Source organism: Lates calcarifer, linkage group LG16_LG22 (assembly GCF_001640805.2).
Source record: "Lates calcarifer isolate ASB-BC8 linkage group LG16_LG22, TLL_Latcal_v3, whole genome shotgun sequence".
NCBI lineage: Eukaryota > Metazoa > Chordata > Actinopteri > Centropomidae > Lates > Lates calcarifer.
In genome coordinates, this window is record NC_066848.1 from 23,342,981 (window position 1) to 23,362,816 (window position 19,836).

Sequence of the window (19,836 nt, forward strand, 5' to 3'; positions counted from 1 at the left end):
AGCACGCGGAAATACCCTCCATCCTTGCTAATTTTAGCTATGAGCAGGATCTACAGTGATGTTACTTACCAGCATTTTGAGTTCAGCTCAGCAGAAAAAGAGGCGAGAGCAGCAGGCGAGATGACCACCTGGATTAATGGCAGTTCATTGGATGAGTCAGTTTTGAACCCAGCAAAACTGATACTGACCTGATGGTAATCATCAGCCTAAATGAATGTTAGTCCTGGCAATTTCACATTATGCCATCATAAATGTCAGCATTACCAGATGAACACATGCAGATAATGACAATGATAGAAAACATGGTGTTTTGAATAATTTTTGTGTTGCCAATAAATTTAGAGGCAAAGTGGAATACCTAAAAAAAAAAAAAAAAATAGGTGTGATTTGCCTGTCTGAGTCAAATTTCCCAGAATAGTTGAATTATTATTGGTTTTATTTATTATTTTATATCCCATATAACCATCCATCTTTCAAAGTCCCTATAAATGCAATGCAATGTATTGAATGTGTAATATGAAAGTGTTTGCTCCTACAGTGATGAATCCACAGAATGTTATGACCTGACTCTGCAGTTTCACTAGCTTCTTTCAGCTCATTGTTTTGGTTTTCCGGCCCACAGCTCTACTGTTTTGGTTCAGTCTCACTACTGTCATTAACCCTGTTTCCAGATGCATGCAGGAAGCTGTCTTCAGTGATTAAACCAACAGTGCACACCACCAAATTTAATGGAACATAGTGGAGCATGTCACTGCTAAAGAACCAGAAAAATTCCCTCAGGAGTTGGTGCAGACCAAAACAGAGCTTAAAGGAAAAGGAAAACCAGACTGACATTTGTCACATGAACAGAAACATGACTCTAAATGGATGTTATCTTTCCCTGTGTCTGCTTAATAGAATATACAGGCCACTGTTATGATTAAAAAAAAAAAAAAATTAAGGCTGCTTTAACTTAACAATGAGGATGTATCATTGGTGTGTGAATGAGTGTGTATGTTAGAGCACTTAATGTGTAGAACGAGCACTGTGTGAATGTGTGTGTGAATTTGTGAATGTGACCTGTAATGTAAAGTGATATGAATGGTTGATATGAATAGAAAACCATTCTTTCCCAACAACTGTCCAGAATAGCAAACACAAAAGCTCTTATGACATATGGGTATATGACTATAGGTTGATTCCTTAATAGTTGGTTCCTAAATAGATCTTTATTCACAAGAAAATGCTAATTGTTTGCTAATGCTAAGTGTTTTATGTTTATAAATGTCTCCCTGTCTTGGTCTACACAACCTTTCAGCTATGTTAAGGGTCTGGGTTCAGTTTTGTATGTATGTATTTCAGATTTGTGATTACACATTTATAAGGACTATTTCTTCTAAATGAAGAAGTTCCAAAAAAAATTGTTCTTTATTGCCTGAAGTAACCGAAATGTTGTTTGGACAAATTAAGCCAAACCTATCTGCTTGGCTAGAGTCTACTTTTTCTTTTTTAAATTTGTCATTTGGATGTACAGATCCTATTTTACTGTTTACTGCTGTGTGTCAACCACTGAGAAAAGAAAGTCAGTTCAGTTCTCTCAGGCTTTTACTGCAGAGCGAGCCGAGTTCTCCCAGTCCAGAGGCTGACTTATGATTTATGAGATTTATGAGTTCATATTGTTGCTGTAGCACGCGGGTATTAGAGTACTCAGAGCAGGAGTGATGTATGCTGTGAGATGGATTCCACTCTCATAAATGTAAAGATTTGTCTGATTCTTTTCTTGGCTCTGCCTTTGAACTGCAGCTCGTGTAATAAACTCTGAATTCCAACACAATTTCCTGTCCCACTGGAAGACGCTTTGTGATTGGGAGATGAGATCAGAGTTAAAGACATACAAAAACACGCACACTCACACAAGCCTGCAGTTTATCTCATACATATGCGAATGGATGCACACCCACATCCACCCAGACACTCTTGTTATACAGACTGATTACATGCACTACAGGGCCCGAGGGAATCCAGATAAGGATTGAGCGCGGAGACGAGTACAAATAAAACTCATATCCAACCTGACACGCTTACAGGCTTACAGGACAAAAGCTGTATAAAGAGAGGATGTAAAATGCAGACAGTAAATACCTCCCCTGTAACAATCAACAATCGGTCAGTTTCATCAGTGTGCTGCTTTTCTAAAAAAGAAACCGCCTAACTAATCTCAGTAGTCTGGGAAGTTTATTCCGTCCTGCTGTCTGATGTTGTCCAGTGTTTAGAAGTTTACTTATCCTGACAGCAGACTAACATTACCCACACTTAATGCTGGACAGTCCCCTGTTGACAGATGTAAGTAGACAAGGTGTGTGATGCCAGGAGTTCAGGGAGTTCTATGTGCCTTGCTCAAAGGCACATACACAGTAGTTATTAAGGAAGGGTGGACTTGGACTCAATTAAATTGTCATCATTTCTGTTATCTGTGCTAGAGAGAGGGGTGGAGGGATAAAGAAATTTGTATCTTATCAGCAGGTCTAACTGTCTGATGAGAATCCTGCAGTCCACAGATCTCAAGTCATCCAAAATCCCAAAGGCATTCTTTTACAACAGAGTGCAGTGATCTGCCTCTCTGTGTCATATTCATAAATCTTTAAGAGCTGAACAGTTTCTAAGATTGAAATCAGAGTACACATCTATTAGATGTGTCTGTTTTTCACATTCTCATGTCACTGACACACTAAGTCAACCTCAGAGAACTAATACAAAGAAAGGCCTAATGTCTTCTTTTAAAAGTTGCACTTGAACACACCACAAGGACTCTACCTGATGGGCATCATGCACATACTGTATATATTCATTATACAAAACATTTCAGGAGGTTTCACATTACATGAATGCAAATACTGGGTCTCACTTGTAGAACATTTTGGACAAGCTGATTTAGAGTAGTTAAAACACCCCTCAATAAAAACAGGTAGGTACTTTAACTTTTGTAAATTAAGGGACAATTCTGCTTCTTATACGTCTGTACATACTGTACAGAGGTATAATTACTTAGGTGAGCTTTTAGATACAGGACCTTTAACTACTTTTTACTAGTATTTTTCATTGTAGCACTTTTACTCAAGGAGTACTTATTCCACCACTGAGAATTTGTCTGATAAACGAAAGCTTGAATCTAATGTTTTTCTTCCCAAGAAGAGGTAGATGTGAATTACAAAGAGAAACTGAATAGTAAAAGGATGAATAGACTGATTCACTACTCAACAGTCAGACATTTCTGTCTCACAGACTTCCTCCTAGTCCAATTCAGCATGCTGAATCAGCCACATTTAGTGCCAGCAATGATGGACACACCAAGTTTAACCTCAGTATCCCAAAGGTGTTTGACTGTCACCTTGCTGTTTAAAGGCCTGTAGACTCTCAACATTTCACTCCATCCTACAGTTTTGTCCTATTCCTCAATACTCTCAGTCCCCCTCCCCCCTCTTCTCCCCATCTCTCTCTCTCTCTCGCTCTTTGTCTCTTTCCCTCTGTAGCCCCAGGTCTTTGATAAACACAGTTGATCCTGGGCCTATGCACTGAGTATGGGGTGTTTGAAGGGCAGCCTTTCTACTCAGGACCTTGTTTATTCTGCCCACTCCCCGTCAACCGTGTTTAATGTCACCAAGGCTTTTCTCTTCCACACACACACACACACAGTTTTTACATAAGTTGTAAAAAAAAAAAACAAAAAAAAACAACAAAATGAGAGGGAGAGTGGAAAAAGGGAAAGAAGCAGGCAGCACTTGTGTGTATGAGTTATAAGAGAAGGGGGGAGGTAATGCATGAAAGCCAGAGCTGCTGATTACATCTCCTCTGAGGAGTGTGCGTTTTGTGAGAATGTGTGAGTACGGGGGGAGACTGCTGAGTAAAACCAGGCATACCAGTGTCTTGGCACATGCACACAGTTTTGGCATTTTGGTTTTGTTCAGAGAAAAACAGCATTCCCTCACTCCAAAGACTGAGAGTGCAAAGAGGCCAAGTATGTAAATGTGTGTGTGTGTGTGTGTGTGTGTGTGTGTGCGCTCTAAGCCTGTTTGAACAGTGGGGTTTGTGTGCTGTCGGTGTAACTCTCAGGTTATGGCGTATGATTTGTACGGTGTGTGTGCAGTAAATGTTAAAAGCGAACCAGCAGTGTAATCTGAGTGCTGACAGTCTAAATCCCTAGTGGGAAAGTGGCTTTTGTACAGTAAAAAAAAAAAGACATGTGACCCAGATAGTTTGCAGCAGTGCACATATCATTAGATTATAAAACATATAATCAAATATCATTCATTAAAGTGGGGAACTTATGATTTGAAAAAAACACATGTAAGTCGCACAGGATCGAGGGATATCCTTGGAAAAACAAACAGACGCAGGTTTTTGTGCCCTGTTTCCTCTTTGCAGGCTTTGTTTTGATGGTAATACACTGGATTAAATTAGTTTTTTTGCTTTGAAGCTAATTATTGCAAAACATTTCCCACTTTTCAAGCCTGCTGTAGTTAAAGCTCCTGAAATCTTGGTTTCAAATCACTCTAACAGGGAATGGTGTGTGTGTGTGTGTGTGTGGTTCAGTTAGATTTGATTGACATCAACCAAACGACCAACCAATCACTGTCAGATTCTGATTTCAGTGCTATTAAAACCTGACTGATGCATGGTGGTATGTGTCATCACCTGTTACCACCCTGTCCACTTCAAACAAGAAAAGCAGGGACAAAAAAATTCGTCTGTACAGTTTATACATTGACAGTTTGGGATGAATCAGTCAATCAACACAGACTGCCCAAGCAGTTCAGTGGTCAAAAATTTGTGGGAGCAGCAGCTTGAAATATTTTCATGCTGGGCCTGATGTTTTACTGAGGCCTGCAGTGGACAAACACACACACATGAATACACAGAGACCACAGATGCACGTGTACACATAAAACCCCAAATGGTTCACGTACAAGATCATGCATGCAAGCACACACAGAGGCAGATGTGCACGCTTTTGCAAACACACATACAAGCGTACATCCAAACTCACAGATGCAAACAGCCCCCTAAGGTCCAGCCTGCTCGACAACCCCCCTGCCAAAACTCCCAAACCCCCCCATGTCTGCTGAGTTCACAAAGAATTTATTAGCCAAGGTGGAGCCACATCTGCAAGCCATTTCAGCTGTTGTTGTTGAGTCGGGCCGGGTTGAGGACAAGGACTGGACACTGCATCCAGCCCCCCAACACACACACACACACACACACACACACACACACAAACACCCCACCCTACCCTCCCTGGGTCAAAACAACTTAAGAGGGTCCAGGGAGGAAAAAGAGTTGAGGATGGGGTGTGTATATGTGTGTGTGTGGGTTTGTTTTACTAAATTTGTGGGGACTGAAAACCGGGAGCCCACTACACTTGTGGGGTCCGACAGCCGCATGGGGACCAAAATGCTGGACCCCATAAGTTCAAAGGGCTGTTTGAGGGTTAAGACTTGGTTTTAGGGTTACGGTTAGACTTAGGTTTAGGTTAGGCATTCAGTTGTGATGGTGAAGATTAGGGGTTGGCAAGAGAATCCATAACGTTAGTGACGGGATCCCACAAAGATAGGTGTACAAGGATGTGTGTGTGTGTGTGTGTGTGTGTTTGAGCGGGAGAGAGAGGAGATATCAGCAGGAAGCCCATCCTCCCACTTCATGCTCAGAGAGACTTTATTGTTGAGGTCCAGTGCTAAACCCCTCAAGTTCATTAACATGTTCAAACTGCTTTAACGTTTCTTTGCCAATACCCCCATCCCCCCACCCCACCCCACCTACTCACATCTACTGCTAAAGCAAAACAATAGTTCTTTTCTCGAGGATTAACATTTAAATGGTGCAAAACAGTACAGGCCCTCTGATGTTAATATTAATGGTCTTTATGCATGTGAATGAAACACAGTGGGGGGGACAGAGCCCACTGGATATTTGCATGTTTCATTAATCTGCTGATATTTGTCTTTGGGTGGGCCATGTGTGTGTAGAAGCATTTAAATTTTCCACTATTTTAGGCATTCGATCTCTGCTGAATAGAGATGGCCTGTGAAACCACGAAAAAAAAAGAGAAAAACTTTGTCAGATGTAAAAGGAGCATGCAAAAAGTTTGGGTGGCCCTATTGTGTACAGTTATGTGTGTAGTGTGTAGGTGTGTGAGCTGGGGATCTACAGTAAGCCCCGTACACACAGACCATCATCAGTGATGAATAGGCCTACCTGGTGAGAGGGCCCTTCATGGACACACACACACACGCACACACACACAGTCTGCTTGCAAATGGATTACACTGCACTGAGAATAGTCATCTTCTGTTTCATCTCTTTCATCCCACACACACACACACACACACACATACAAACACACACACACACACACACACTGAGTTTAATCCATTGTGTGTGTTTATATTGTCCATAACCCCCTGGATAATGGCAGCTAAGCAGGGAATGCTGGGAACAGCAGGTGAAGTGCTGTGATGGGTCTTCTTTCCATGACATGGAACTGAGGTGGTCTCACAGACCTATAAAGAGAGACACTGAGAGAGATAGAGAATGAGAGAGAGAGAGAGAGAGAGAGAGAGAGCAGTGGAAAAGGAAGACAGAGAGACAGACGGGGGGAAGAGGGAGAAGTACTTAATAAATAATAAGTGATGTTAAAATACGAGGCATTTTCAAAACTGAAGCTGCACTAGTCAACATGTCAACAGTGGATCAAATCACTTTGTGTACTATGAAAGAGGTAAGATGAAAATAATTAGAACAAGATTCTACAGTTCCCCTCATTTTAGCTTTCTTTAATGATTTTTTGTTTTTTGTTTTATTTGTTTTGTTAGTTTCATAGCCCACATCCATACTGTCTCACTGCTCCCATCAGCCTCACCTGCAGCAAGAAGGCTTGTTAAATACATTGATTGCTACCTACCCTGCAATAAATGCACACAGACAAATTTGGGTAACTGGGTAACTGAAGTGCAACATACAGATATTTCTATTTGGACTTGGTGGAGACCAAAACACAGTTAAAAGGAAAATGAACAGTTTTGTATTGTGGCCAGCAAATTTTTCATTTAGACCAATGCTCTTTCAGTTTTTATTACTTTGTAGACTATTGTAATTGTTGAAGATGTTGGTGTGTAAACTGGAATACATGTTTACATTGAACAGTTTGGGCTGATATTAGTGTTCTCCACTGGTTTACCTTACAAATAACTACAGCTAACCTGGAGTTTGTTTATAATCTGTACGACCACCTAACTGCTCTAATTTCCTCCCAGACAGGACTTCTCAGCAGAAAACAAAATAAGATCCCACGCTGTAATACACCAAAATTATCCTTCAGAGCAGGAGAGCACAACATACAGGCACCAAAGAGAATCATGTACAGAGACAAACATCCTCCCCTCTCTGTGATCAGTGAGGGCAGCAGCAGTTAACCTGCTTGTCACTTGTTCTACAACTGAGGAAACTGCTGTCCAAACAAGATATGCTGCCACTCTGGCATTCAGCTCTGACTCATTTGACTCATCTTCCTCATCTTCCCCGATTTTATCACGGACACCAGTTTCCCTACAGCCACATCCAAAGCCATTATCAAGCAGTTTCCAGGTTAAAGGTCACAGTGGCAGTCTGGGTCTTTTTTGAGGATATGAGATTCCATGAGTAACAATGTCCTGATATTGTAAATTCTTATCTGAATGTTGTACCATATTCTAATTATACCAGTGATTTACACAGACATAATAACATAGATGAGTCACTGTTACATATAAAGTGCTGCAGGTGGTATCATTGTTTTTTGAGATGTAGCATTATCTTAGAGTGTAAATGAAGCCTGCGCCACACTGGCGCCCCACTTAAGTCACTTTATACTCTTCCCTGGATTTATGTGTGAGAAGATATTGATAGTGATCTTCTCCATAACATCTGTGTGTTTGCATGTGCAGATGCCTGGCCTTGAAAAATAGCCAACAGACTCAATAATACTTTTTTCTTCTTTTTTTTTTGGAAACTGGTTACCAGGCATGCCAAGGGAAATATGTTTTCTGCTTCCCAAGCCAGGACTATTTGGAGCTTTGGTGGTCTGCAAATGCTGATACTCATCTTTTTTTTGGATCCAATTTTTTGGATGTCTGCAAGTGGAGTATCAGAGCAATACCATCATATAATGCTTACACATATGAACAAATGTCAGGTATAGCAGGGTTGCTCCAGGTAGGGTTTGCAGGTAGCATGATGGTGCAAATCTGATGCCAAAGACAGAATTTGTAAGAGTGGTGTGTTGGTGTCTGTTGGTTTTGAGGACATAACAGATGAGTGGACCCTTCCTTAATCTGGATAGACCTTTATTCAGGCTTCCCCAGGTTCTATGAATTTTCTACATTATGAAAGGCCAAGCCACTGTCATTTCATGGCTGTTTTGAATTTTGGAATTGAAACAGTTTTTAACATTTCCAATGGTCTTTCTATATACAAAACCATCATTGGTTGATCAAAATCATGCAAAAGCAGTTGGAATTATATTGGCTCCTTTTAAGTGACAGTAACTTGGCTTTCTCTGAGACCCCCCAAATCCCTCAGGCATCTTGGCTTGATCACATCTGGAGAGATTTAGCATAGAAATGCTTTATGTTAATTGTTTGTCTAATGCTCATTGAGTGATTTCATCATGCTTGCTGGCTTGCAATATTCTCTATCATTGTTGTTCAGTCCATAAGCGTTGCAAATTTTTGTCTGCCTGAGCATTTATATGCACTCGATAAGATATGATTCTCGTTTTGCCAAACCACAGATATGTTCTTAAATGACCTGCAAATGCAGATTTAATTACAAGAGACAGAATAACAGAACAAATATAGACTGAAAGATGAGGATCCATGGATGTGGTGAGGGAGCAGAGAGCTGGAGGCCTGATTTGGAGAAAAGAATGAGTGGAGGAGAAAGAAAGAAAAGGAGAGGGTGGGTGGGAACAGAAAGTAGGAGGCTGGCATTCATCACTCAGTTATATAAGCTGACTAAATGAGTCAGTGCAGAAATCAGGGCCATCAGACCAGTGAAACAGACAGACTTGTCCAAGGAAAGTAGGAGACTGTGAGGAAAAACACACAAAAAGATAAGGCTATGTGTTATGGCCTCTTAGTTGCTGAGTCATGTTGTGTCTTAGTAATGTTTTAATAAGCCTGGGGAGTCTGTACATCTGAGTCCATCAGCTGCTGCACTTATTTCTGTTTCAGTGTACTCAAATACAGGTTCTGGCAGGAAAGCTGTCGATCACACATTTGATCATTGACTAAACTTTCTGGCATCTCCATTGTGCTGTGCATTTACATTACAGATTCTATCTTACCTTCTCTTAGGAGCGTATATGCAATAAAGCAAACATTTTAAAAATGTGTGTGTAGGTGATTAGCTGTAGATGTAGATAAGTAGTAGAGATAGAGGATTTGGATTTCATTCCCCTAAACAAGCAAGAGATATATGAGATGTGAGTGTGTATGCATGTGTGCGCGCCTTTCTTCCTCTGTTTGGATTCAAGTGGGCATGGGATGCATGCAGGAAAAATGGATTCTATTTATACAAAAACAAGTGTGCATGTTCTCATGCACACATTTGTATACACAGTATGTACTACATTTGTACACACAGTATCACAGTGTACAATATTTGTGTGTATTTGTGTGTGTGTGTGTCCAGAACTCCTGACCCAGTGCTCCACAGCAGAACAGTAATGAGCTTATTAGTCTTGGGCTGTATTTAAAGGTCACAGCAGCCTGGATTGTAAACAGCAGACTGGGCACACATGAACATGTAATATATGTGGCAGTAATTGTAATAGCAGTAATATTAGTTCAGGCAGAGCTAGTTCAAGTTAATGCTGTGGTTGTGTAGGTTTGTTAATAAGGCAGATGTCTCAATGAATTGTGAGACTGCATACATGATAATTGTAACCATTCGGCTGGAGACACACACACATTACTTAATACTTCGTCTACATGTACAATAGTGTGTCAGACAATTACCAATGTAGAAAAGTTATTTATTTATTGATATGGACAATAGATTTTACATCAGCAACATCTGATGATGGTAATGCCAACAAAGTGAAATGATATAGAAATGCAGTTCACATCATGTGCCACCAGTGCAATGCATAAAATCCTGCGGATACAGGTCAGATACCAAAATGGCCCCTTAATAACAATCAATCATGTTTTGAAAGCCACAGTCTGAGTATTGTTGTTTACCACACGCATCCCTTCATGGCCACAATTTAATTATCCTAATTGGCTACTTCCAGCATAATAATGGTCCATGCCACAAAGCAAAAGTCATCACAAACTGTTTTCATAAACATAACATTCAAAAAGTTCAAAAAGAAATGTGATGAAAGAAATTACGTGATGCAAAACATGAACCAGAATGTTTTGACAGCAAAGGGAGGCCCAACCCAGTATGAGTATGGTGTTCCTAATAATGTGCACAGCACTGCCAAGAAATCTGGGGCAAGACGGAAACATTAACACTAACCTACACAAGACTAAAACAGTTTTAGTTTCAGAAAGTTACAGACATTATGTCACACAGTCATCCAAAATCTGATGCCAGAAAAGTGCAGCGAGAGAGGGTCTTCCAAAGTTATCTGAGCATTCAACAAGCACTTCTGATGGATTGCACTGGCCCCCTGACTTTACCTGTCTGCTGTTTGCTGCTGGGTAGGTAAAGATGATTCCATCAGATATTTTTCATCCAAAACAGCTGCCTGATGCTGGAAGCCAGGCTGATGAGAGCAGTGAGCCTGAACCAAAACATTATAGTTATGGGCTATAAAACCAGCCCTTAGAGCTGAGGATGACTGCAGAGTTGGGTGGTAATTCATTCAGGTTCATCACTATCTATTATTAATCTAGAAATATTGATTAGTGCAGCTTGAATGAATTGATTAATCAACTTTTCTCATGTCTTAGAACAATGTAAATTTTAACAAAGACTTTTGTCCAATAACAAGATGAACTGATCAATATTCAAGCAGCATGCTTTGTAACTAAGGATTGCAAGAGGTAAACACCTAGAACTAACTTTGCACAGAACTCAATTTTGTTCATTCCAAAGCCTCAATTTTTCTGGAAAGGTGTGTGTTAATCTACTCAACATATTTTCCATATTAAATATTATGCTGTAAATCATAACCTATCATAAAATACTGTTTTTTTTAAAGCTCTCTCACTCTTTGCTGTCTCAGAATTCTTGACACAGGATTTTGGCTCCTCAGTTTAACTGCCTCTCTGAGCTGGACTCGAGTGATGGCAGTAATTGAGTAAAAAGTGGGTAAATGCACAGGTCAAAAGTTAAAGGCAAATATTGACCCACTGACTCGAGACCAGGGGGCTCAAGAAAACAGCTCTACAAAATGAGAAAGGTGAGTGAGGAGACTGTGAGACATTACTCGTGGAAAGTTTTTACCGCTCGTTCAGAGAACAGCCTTCTTGGATCATTTTCACAGGAAAAGAAAGTCACACCACAGATCCAACTCTCCTCATTTCTATGTGGGCTTTAAGTGTTCCAGCAATGATACAACTATTTCAAGTTCAAGTTCCCTTTAATTCCCACAGAGTCAGGCAGGAGGAATTTGTTTCAGCTCTGATGAAAATTGCTCTGACATTTACAGCACCTAGCAGTGCCATGCAGAAGACGAAAACAACAGATCCTGTAGACGAAACAAAGTGCAACAGTGCTGGACACTTAAAGCTTACAGATGAAGAAACTAATGTGGTTGCTTTGTGTTAAACATTATGCTGCTTGCTCCTATGGGTGCTTTCCTGGACTTTCACAGGCTTCTTTTAAATTTAATGCAGTCCTTCAGTGCTCCAACAAACTCTATAATCACTTTCCAAACTTCTCTCTGAGTTCTTCACCCTGCTGGCCAAGCCTTCCCATTTCCCCTTAAGTTACAGTTGTCTATCTCTGACATCTCTTTGGAAAAAATTCGACCCTTGAATAGATTTCCAATCTCTGAGATTGGAGAAAGAACTTCTTGCCTTTCATGGTAAATTACCTATATCCTATATCAGTGTATGTATATCTTAGCTATATCTTCAGCCACTTGCCTTTGCTTCCAGTGTGCATTCATTATTAACTCTTGAGTTTCAGCCAAGAAACTATCCTGATAAAGATTCCAAGGTGGAAATCTAGAGCAGAGGCCATTTTGGTTCTTCAATGACACGTAATGGAGGTCATTGAGTAGTCCCTGGACAGGAAACCAGGGGCCGCTGGGGGTCGTTGACAGGCGTCAGTGACCCTTTTCTCCACTCATCTGGGGAGAAATCAGAGCCTTCCAGCTGACAACACAACATCTCCTCACATTCAGAGCCAGCCAAAGATTTGGTGCTAATAGCTGAGGAATGATGATTGTCCCGGTGGTCAGGTTTCACTGAGGAGACGTTTGCAGACAAAGGACAGGGAGGGGAGAATCAGCTCAGTGTCAAACACTGTGTTCATGTAAGGTCCTAGGGACAAGACTCAACAGAAGTTTTGAGTAAGAAAATGGCAAATTTTCTACTCTCTGTCAATGGAAAATAACAGTGACTCCTGTGTAAAGTTCATAAATGTTCTAAAAATATCCGACATCCTGAATATCCTATATCATTAAAATGAATTAAAACTACAAACCAAACACTAGTTAGTTGCTTGAGGGCTTAGCTTTGGGATATTCTTGATATTTACTGATGCAGGCTCAGTGAACTGGGACCCACACAACATATACATGTACTTGCCAGTGTACTTATTGCAGTACAGAGTTATGTTTACGTATATTGGGTTATTCCACAGTTTCACAATTTATGCCCAGTGCCATAGCATATCCTTGTTATTACAAGACAGAAAATGTTGTGTTTATGGGGTTGATGGTAGGGTTGGCACCCCATCACAGCCCTGCAATAAACATTTGACTTAGTAACCCTAACGACAATCTTTCCCAAACCTTAACCAAATGTTTTAATTGCCTCACCCAAACCATTCTTTAACCATACTTTATTTACCAAAAACACAGTCTTTGCCTTAGCTTGCCCATTCCATATTTGATATGAAATCCATCCATCCAGCCGTTCTCTGCTGCTTATCCAGGGTCATGCTGCAGTAGCAGCAGGTGAAGCAAGGTTGTCCAGATCTCCATCTCCTGGCGTGTTCTCAGGCCAGATGAGATATTGAAGCTCTCCAAACTGTTCTGGGTCCAACCCAAGGTTTCCTACCAGTTGGACATGCCCGCTGGACTTCCAACCAGGAGGCATCCTAATCAGATAACTGAACCACGTCAAATGGCTCCTTTTGAAGTGAAGGACCAGTGGCACCACTCTGGTTCCATAAAGGAAAGCTCACAAGAGGAAGATCAAAAAAATAATGTATTAGATGTTCCCTGCCTTTATCCAATTGCCAAAGTCCAAGCCACAATAACCCTGACTTTGGCCAAAGTATCTGTGGCTAACACTGAAAATATCTTCCTTATATTTCGCTCATGTGCACATAACTTACTATGGGGACACCTGAGTTGGTTTCAAAATTTGTGATCTTCAAACATTGTTGATGTTTGTTTGGAGTCTTCTTGTTGCTGTTGACTTTACTTGCTAATATAAAATTTGTTAACTGTATATTTTGGACATAATTACTACATACACTCTGATGAAATAGAGAATCTGCACAGTTGCTATGATGTGCCAACAAACTTGAAGTTACAAGTAAGTATATAATAAAATTTATAATTCCTATCTGAAAAGGGTTGAACATCTCAAGAAAATGTTTTGTAACCAGAGTCAAGCTCAGTATTACTTGTAAGTTATAAATTGAGACGGCACGACCACTAGTCACTGCAGCACCCACATGCACAAATACTCCTCTCAGATAATGACATGCAGTGAATCAAGTGATCACATGATACTCAGTCACACCAATTTGCGTAAGACAAGCGAAACTAAACAAGATTAGTGTTGACTGCATAAAACACATAGAGGACATAAAGGAGTGACTTGGATGTTGCAAACAAAACTCTGCCTTACTTCTCAGACCACAGTTTGAAAATCTGGAAGTAGGTCAACAGCGTCCATCTCCTTCTATCTCTGTTTAAAAAGCATCCAGACCTTTCGTCCTTCCTCTAGCCACAGATATCCTACAATTTCTGCCAAGTCTTCCCTTGGCTGTCATCCAGCAGACAAGCACAAACCTTCACTCCCTCATTCCACCCAACCATCCATCCCTTCTTCCTCTCCATCTGTTGTGTAAACCTCGTAACTTTAACCACTGGGATTTTCATGTTTTTACAAGAAATTAAGTTTGACATGGCCCTTAAAGGTACAGCGAGCTGTGTGACCCACAGGTCCCCTGAATGCTATTCAAACCCCACATGAGCAAATTAAAAATGCATCGTCATTAATCTGAAGTGACGTCTGTTTTTTTTTTCCCAAAGTACAAGGAAGTTGTTTTTTTTGATTTTTTTTTTTGAAAGTTACAAGCTTTCCATCCCATCCCTCCATCTTCCTGGCAAAGCACTATTACCACTAATCCGGCTGTCTGACTCAGGCCTGGGACCCTCTTCACATGGATGTCCAAGAGGGAGAAACCCCATCTGGGTGCGGGCAACCAAAACCACACTGCCTTATGAAGGACGTGTGAAAACCCAGCAAATATCTGGATTTGGAGTAATGGGAGGGAATCTGATGTATAGCACGGAAATATAAACCCTTTTCTGTGTTTTGTTTTCTTGCCTTCTCTTTTCCCTCATGTATCAGTGGATCTCTCTTTGTATTGCTGGTACAGTCAAGGAGTTGATAGTTGTATCAAACCTAACTTTTATTGGCACAGTTCAAAAGCAAATACCACTGTCCCAGCAGTCATGCCCTATACACACACAGCTTTCTTTGTTTAAAGATACGACAGCATGCCTGGGGTGTAAAATTAGGCTTGTTTAATCAACAAAGCTTTTTTTGTTGTTTTTTCCAGTCACATAAAATTGTCCACAGATCCTCATCCAATATTTGAATTTGTGAGCAAGTGGGGTTTAACATGCCTCTACTCCTGAAGCAGAATCAAGTTATGTTTCACTTTCAACAACATCCACATGCCAAAACACTGCAGTCATAATACAAATCAAAATTTGATCTGATATCTTGTTTTAACTCTTTGCAAAATGTGGTTGACATATTCTCATTAGTGATGAGAATAACAACTGTGGAGACATAAAAGTCTCTATGGTTGTTTTTCTGTCTTTGGAATGAGACTGAGAGTTATGGGAAGACTGCATGCATGCAAATATAGTCACAACAGATATAAAAAGAGGAAAATCGTGCCAGGACTCTCCTTTAATAGTTTTACTGGTGAACAATGACTGTATAACAATTTATCATTACCCTTTTAACAAAACTGCTCAGACACCATGAGTCTTAGTGGTGATACCATATACTAAAAGGGCAAGTCAAATCCATTAAGCTGTAGGACAACAGACAAAAATCAGAGGTCACCGGGCTTTGTCCTCCAGGATGAATCTGTGATGATTTAAGATAAAAACAGATACAGAGTCTTAGTATTAGCCAGTATTAGACCACCCATTTAACAGACACACACACACACACACACACACACACATAGTACAAATAAGGCGAGATTTAAACCTCAGTGGTGAGAGATAAATAGAGCGCCTGAACAAGAACAAGACAAGCCTAGAGGGGTCACTGAGGGACAGGGCTTGTCCTTAACGCCTTTGTCACAACAGCAAACATCCAGCCAGACAATGATCTGAATCTGAGAGGCATTCTGGAAAAACAAAGCTGACTAATGAAGGGCTAAACCCCCAACAGACCCTGACGTGATAGCTAATAACTACAAAAGAAAATGGAGTGAAGACTGTGAGGTAGTTCACATTGCACTGATACTCTACTCTCCCAACAATGTAGTGCATCCTTAGCAGTAAGATGCTGTATTTAATATGACATACACTGCACGCTACTGCTTTCCCAATGATGCCGCTCACTGTTATTTTACTAACACCGCTGCAAACAGTACTGCTGCTGCACATCTGAGTTCTTGTCCATATCATCTCTAATGGCCTGAGTTTGCTATATGAGAGTTTCAGGAGTCAGGAGTCAAGAGGTCAGAGCCTGAATGCCAAATGTCAACTTTGCACATGTTACTGTGTTATACCTAAATAATAATAAATGCATTTCACTTGCTGACTGAATTGAGTATGATACCCAGGGATATCCTACAGCAGTGTTTCTATGTGATTCCTTTTATTGTAAATATTCAGTTCACCTGGATTGAAAGGTTTCTTCAGAAAAGTAGTCACATTATAGCTAACTTAACAGCTAACCATAGATTACTCTATTCAGAGATATAGACTCAAACCACATGAATCACAGATCTCATGACTACCATGACAAAAATCAAAAAGAGTTGAATCTTTGCATCAGTTTGATAGCAGCATCACATGTATTGAGCAGACAGGCACCGTATGATTATCACATTTGAATGTAAAGATTATGTTATGCAGTCAAAGTCAAAATTTCAGGCACCATAAAGAACTTTAAGTTATACTTTATATTCAAAGCCCACCTAAGGCTTAAGCTAACACTGGTGAACAGCTAAAGTTAATTAGTAAATATTGCAAACATGAAATCAATGAGCCCTCAACAGTGTTGGTGTGGTAATAAAATGTAAAACTCATAAACAATCAGTATCAGTTAGCAAGACCTGAGAGTTACTTGTAAACTTGCAAACTCATACATCAGTCTATGCCTAATATGTGATGAAACGTTCAGAATATTTTCCTATAATGTTGAAATGGAGAATAGTACTCAAGGACTTGTTATTTTCCTCTTCATACCCTGTCCAACCATTTACTGTGGCATTTCTGAAGTGCCACTATTAGGTGCTATTACAAGGTGGATTACAGTATATCTCCCAAAACACATGCTAACTTCAATGACACCGTAAATGTACATACAATGCCCCACACACACACACACACACACACACATGCAGCAGCTGGTGCTCAGGCACCCCATCTGTACATCTCAGACACTGATAGACCCCCATTACTTTAATATGAAAATTACAACCACATGAAATTTCTCCCATGGTTCAAACATACAGCGCTTGGCAACCGCACTGTATGGCAGCCTGTCGCTCCAGTTCTGTTTTTTTTCCCCTCCCCTCCCTCAACTGTAGATCAGGCACTTCAAGGTTTGCCAACCATAACACAGTTGGCACAGCATTTGCCCTCCCATCACTGCACGCAAACGTTGTTTCACTTCTTTCTTCTCTTTTTCCTCATCATCTGTTTATTTTGGTTTTTCTTTTCTTTTCCGAATGGAAATTTTGAGGTCGATTGGTGTTGCCTGTTCCGGGCGAACAGTTCCAAGCACAAAGGGTAGGATGAGGGATGGGTGGAGGGTTGAGGATAGACAGTAAGAAGTCGCGGGGGAAATTTAGATTTTTGCCCAGCATTGAGGGAGCTTCAAAACAGCTTCCATGTGTTCTTTATTTCAGCTGGGGTTCGATGGTAAATGGAGCGAGGCGAGAGCTGGCTAGACCCTCTACTCAACACGCAAGTACTGTGCACACATACACACAGAGAGAAAGACGTACATACTCTGCCCCCTATCCCTATCCACCAACCACATCCACCGACTACAAACCGATGCAGAGCAGAGGACTGTACTTTCCCAGACCCTGCTGCCAGTTTGGATGTATTACATTACCTAGATTTGGTTTATGACAATACAACAAGACACTGAGGTTTACAGGAATGTAGGACTGTCTTACAAAGTCATGAATATACACATATTGTAGCTTACAATCATCCAGGGGAGGGAACTGAGAACACTTTCTCTTTTCCAGGAGCAACAGTCTGTTTCACATTCAATCAGTTTCAGGCCTGGGAGCTGCCAGTAGACTGCTGGCAACAGAGCAGTGCTCCCTGCCTTGCTCAAGGGCAAACGATGTGGTTGATGAGAGGAAAGAGAACACTTCTCATTCACATCTTCATCCCACTGGCTGGTTGAGACACTGAAAAGAAGGCTGTCTAGCCACAACCCCACTGTGTCATAATCACAAGGAGAATTTCTTGGCCACAACTATTAAGGGAAAATTCTGGTTAATTTCAGCTTGGGATTTATTTTTGTAGTTTTGAACATCATTTGTATCTGTAATGATAAGGTTGTAGTCACCAAAGTAATTGCTAAAATCTGGGAACATGGAAACATTGTCATAACAAATTCCAGCTAGCGCGAGTGGTCAGACGATCAGACAGGTTGTAAACAAGTCAGTCAGTCACTGCCCAGAAACACTGCCTGGTGCACAACTGCAGTGAGTTGTGCGTCTCTTTGAGTTAACTTTGGCTAATCTGTCTGCTCATGCTTTTTGCTCTTGTTTGCAAACATTTGCCTTTTTATACATCCAGCAGACACAAAGGAACATTAGTATTCATTTGGAGTTGTGTTTCAGTATGTAAGTCCAACAGTCTTCACCAGCTCCTGATGGAAATATCTTGCTCTTTAGCTGCTAAATGCTGCACTACATTCACAAGCTAGCCACTAATATGTCTGTCATTTGGTGCTGAGCTAGTACAGTGGGAAACAGGTTAGGAGAGTTTTGCACTATGAAAGACAATATACAGTTAACAGGATGCATTTATCTGCCAAACTATAAGTGTGTTCCTATCTGTAATGTACCGTGTTTATCAACAGCAATCCTGAGTCAAAATACAAATAACCAGTATAAATTACAACGAACATTTCAGTTGTTCTTTAATGCTTGCTACTTGTCAGACTCTAATCCTTCAGAGCAAATGTTTTGTTTCTTAGTGCTAGGAGCAAAGGCGGTCATGGAAACAAGCATATTACAGATAAACACAGGAGGTGAAGCCCTCCTCTGTTTGTTCTGGTGTAAACATGAAAGCACTTTCATGCTGGTGGAATGCAACAGCCTGAGTGTGTTTCTGATTGCATGTGTGTGCTTTCATGTATGAATGTGTATAGAGCTCTATGTCTGGTTATTCTCGCCCATGCGTGTGTCAGCAGTATTGCTCAACCTTGACGAAACTGAGCCTGTTCGATGCCATTTGTAGCACAAAAATTATAACAGCAACAGGCAGGATGTATAGCTATTCTAATCTTGGCTGCTGCTGAGAGACGTCGCTCCAAAGTTCAGCTGCAGCCAAGCTCTCAAAACCACCAAATGAAGAAACAAGGTGACCGTGGCTAACAGCAGCAAGCCAAAGTTTTGCTTGTCATTTAAAATGAATGGATTTCTCGAAGTTTCCTCAGTTTATTGCGGTGAACACATATCTAGCATTCAAGGCATATGGTTGTAAAGAGAGTATACATAGAGACAGTGGTCATAAATCTATGGTTGCGAGTCTGAGATAGTGGTTTAAGGTGCATTTTTTAAACATCATCACGTCTGTCAAAGTTACTGACGAAACCATGTCTGAAATTGTTGGCAGCCTCCATCCAGCACCGCTAATGCTGCAAAAAGATGAGGGTGATGTTTTTTTTATTAATATTTTTACCAACAAATGCAGTGGAAAGACTAAAACCAATAATTAATTGTTATAGCACCACAAGGGAGGAGGTCATGGAAGGTTGGGCATACAACAGCATCTGACTCTAGGGACTGGCTGTTCCCATCCTGTCCTCTACCAATAGTAGTTCCACAGTAGTTTCTATTAACCATGGCCTCAATCTTTCCTTAACCTCAGTCAAGTAAGTTAAGTTGCTCAAACTCAGCCAAACCTTAGCCACAGGCACCAGATCAGAAAACACTCATTTATATCATTTTGGAAGG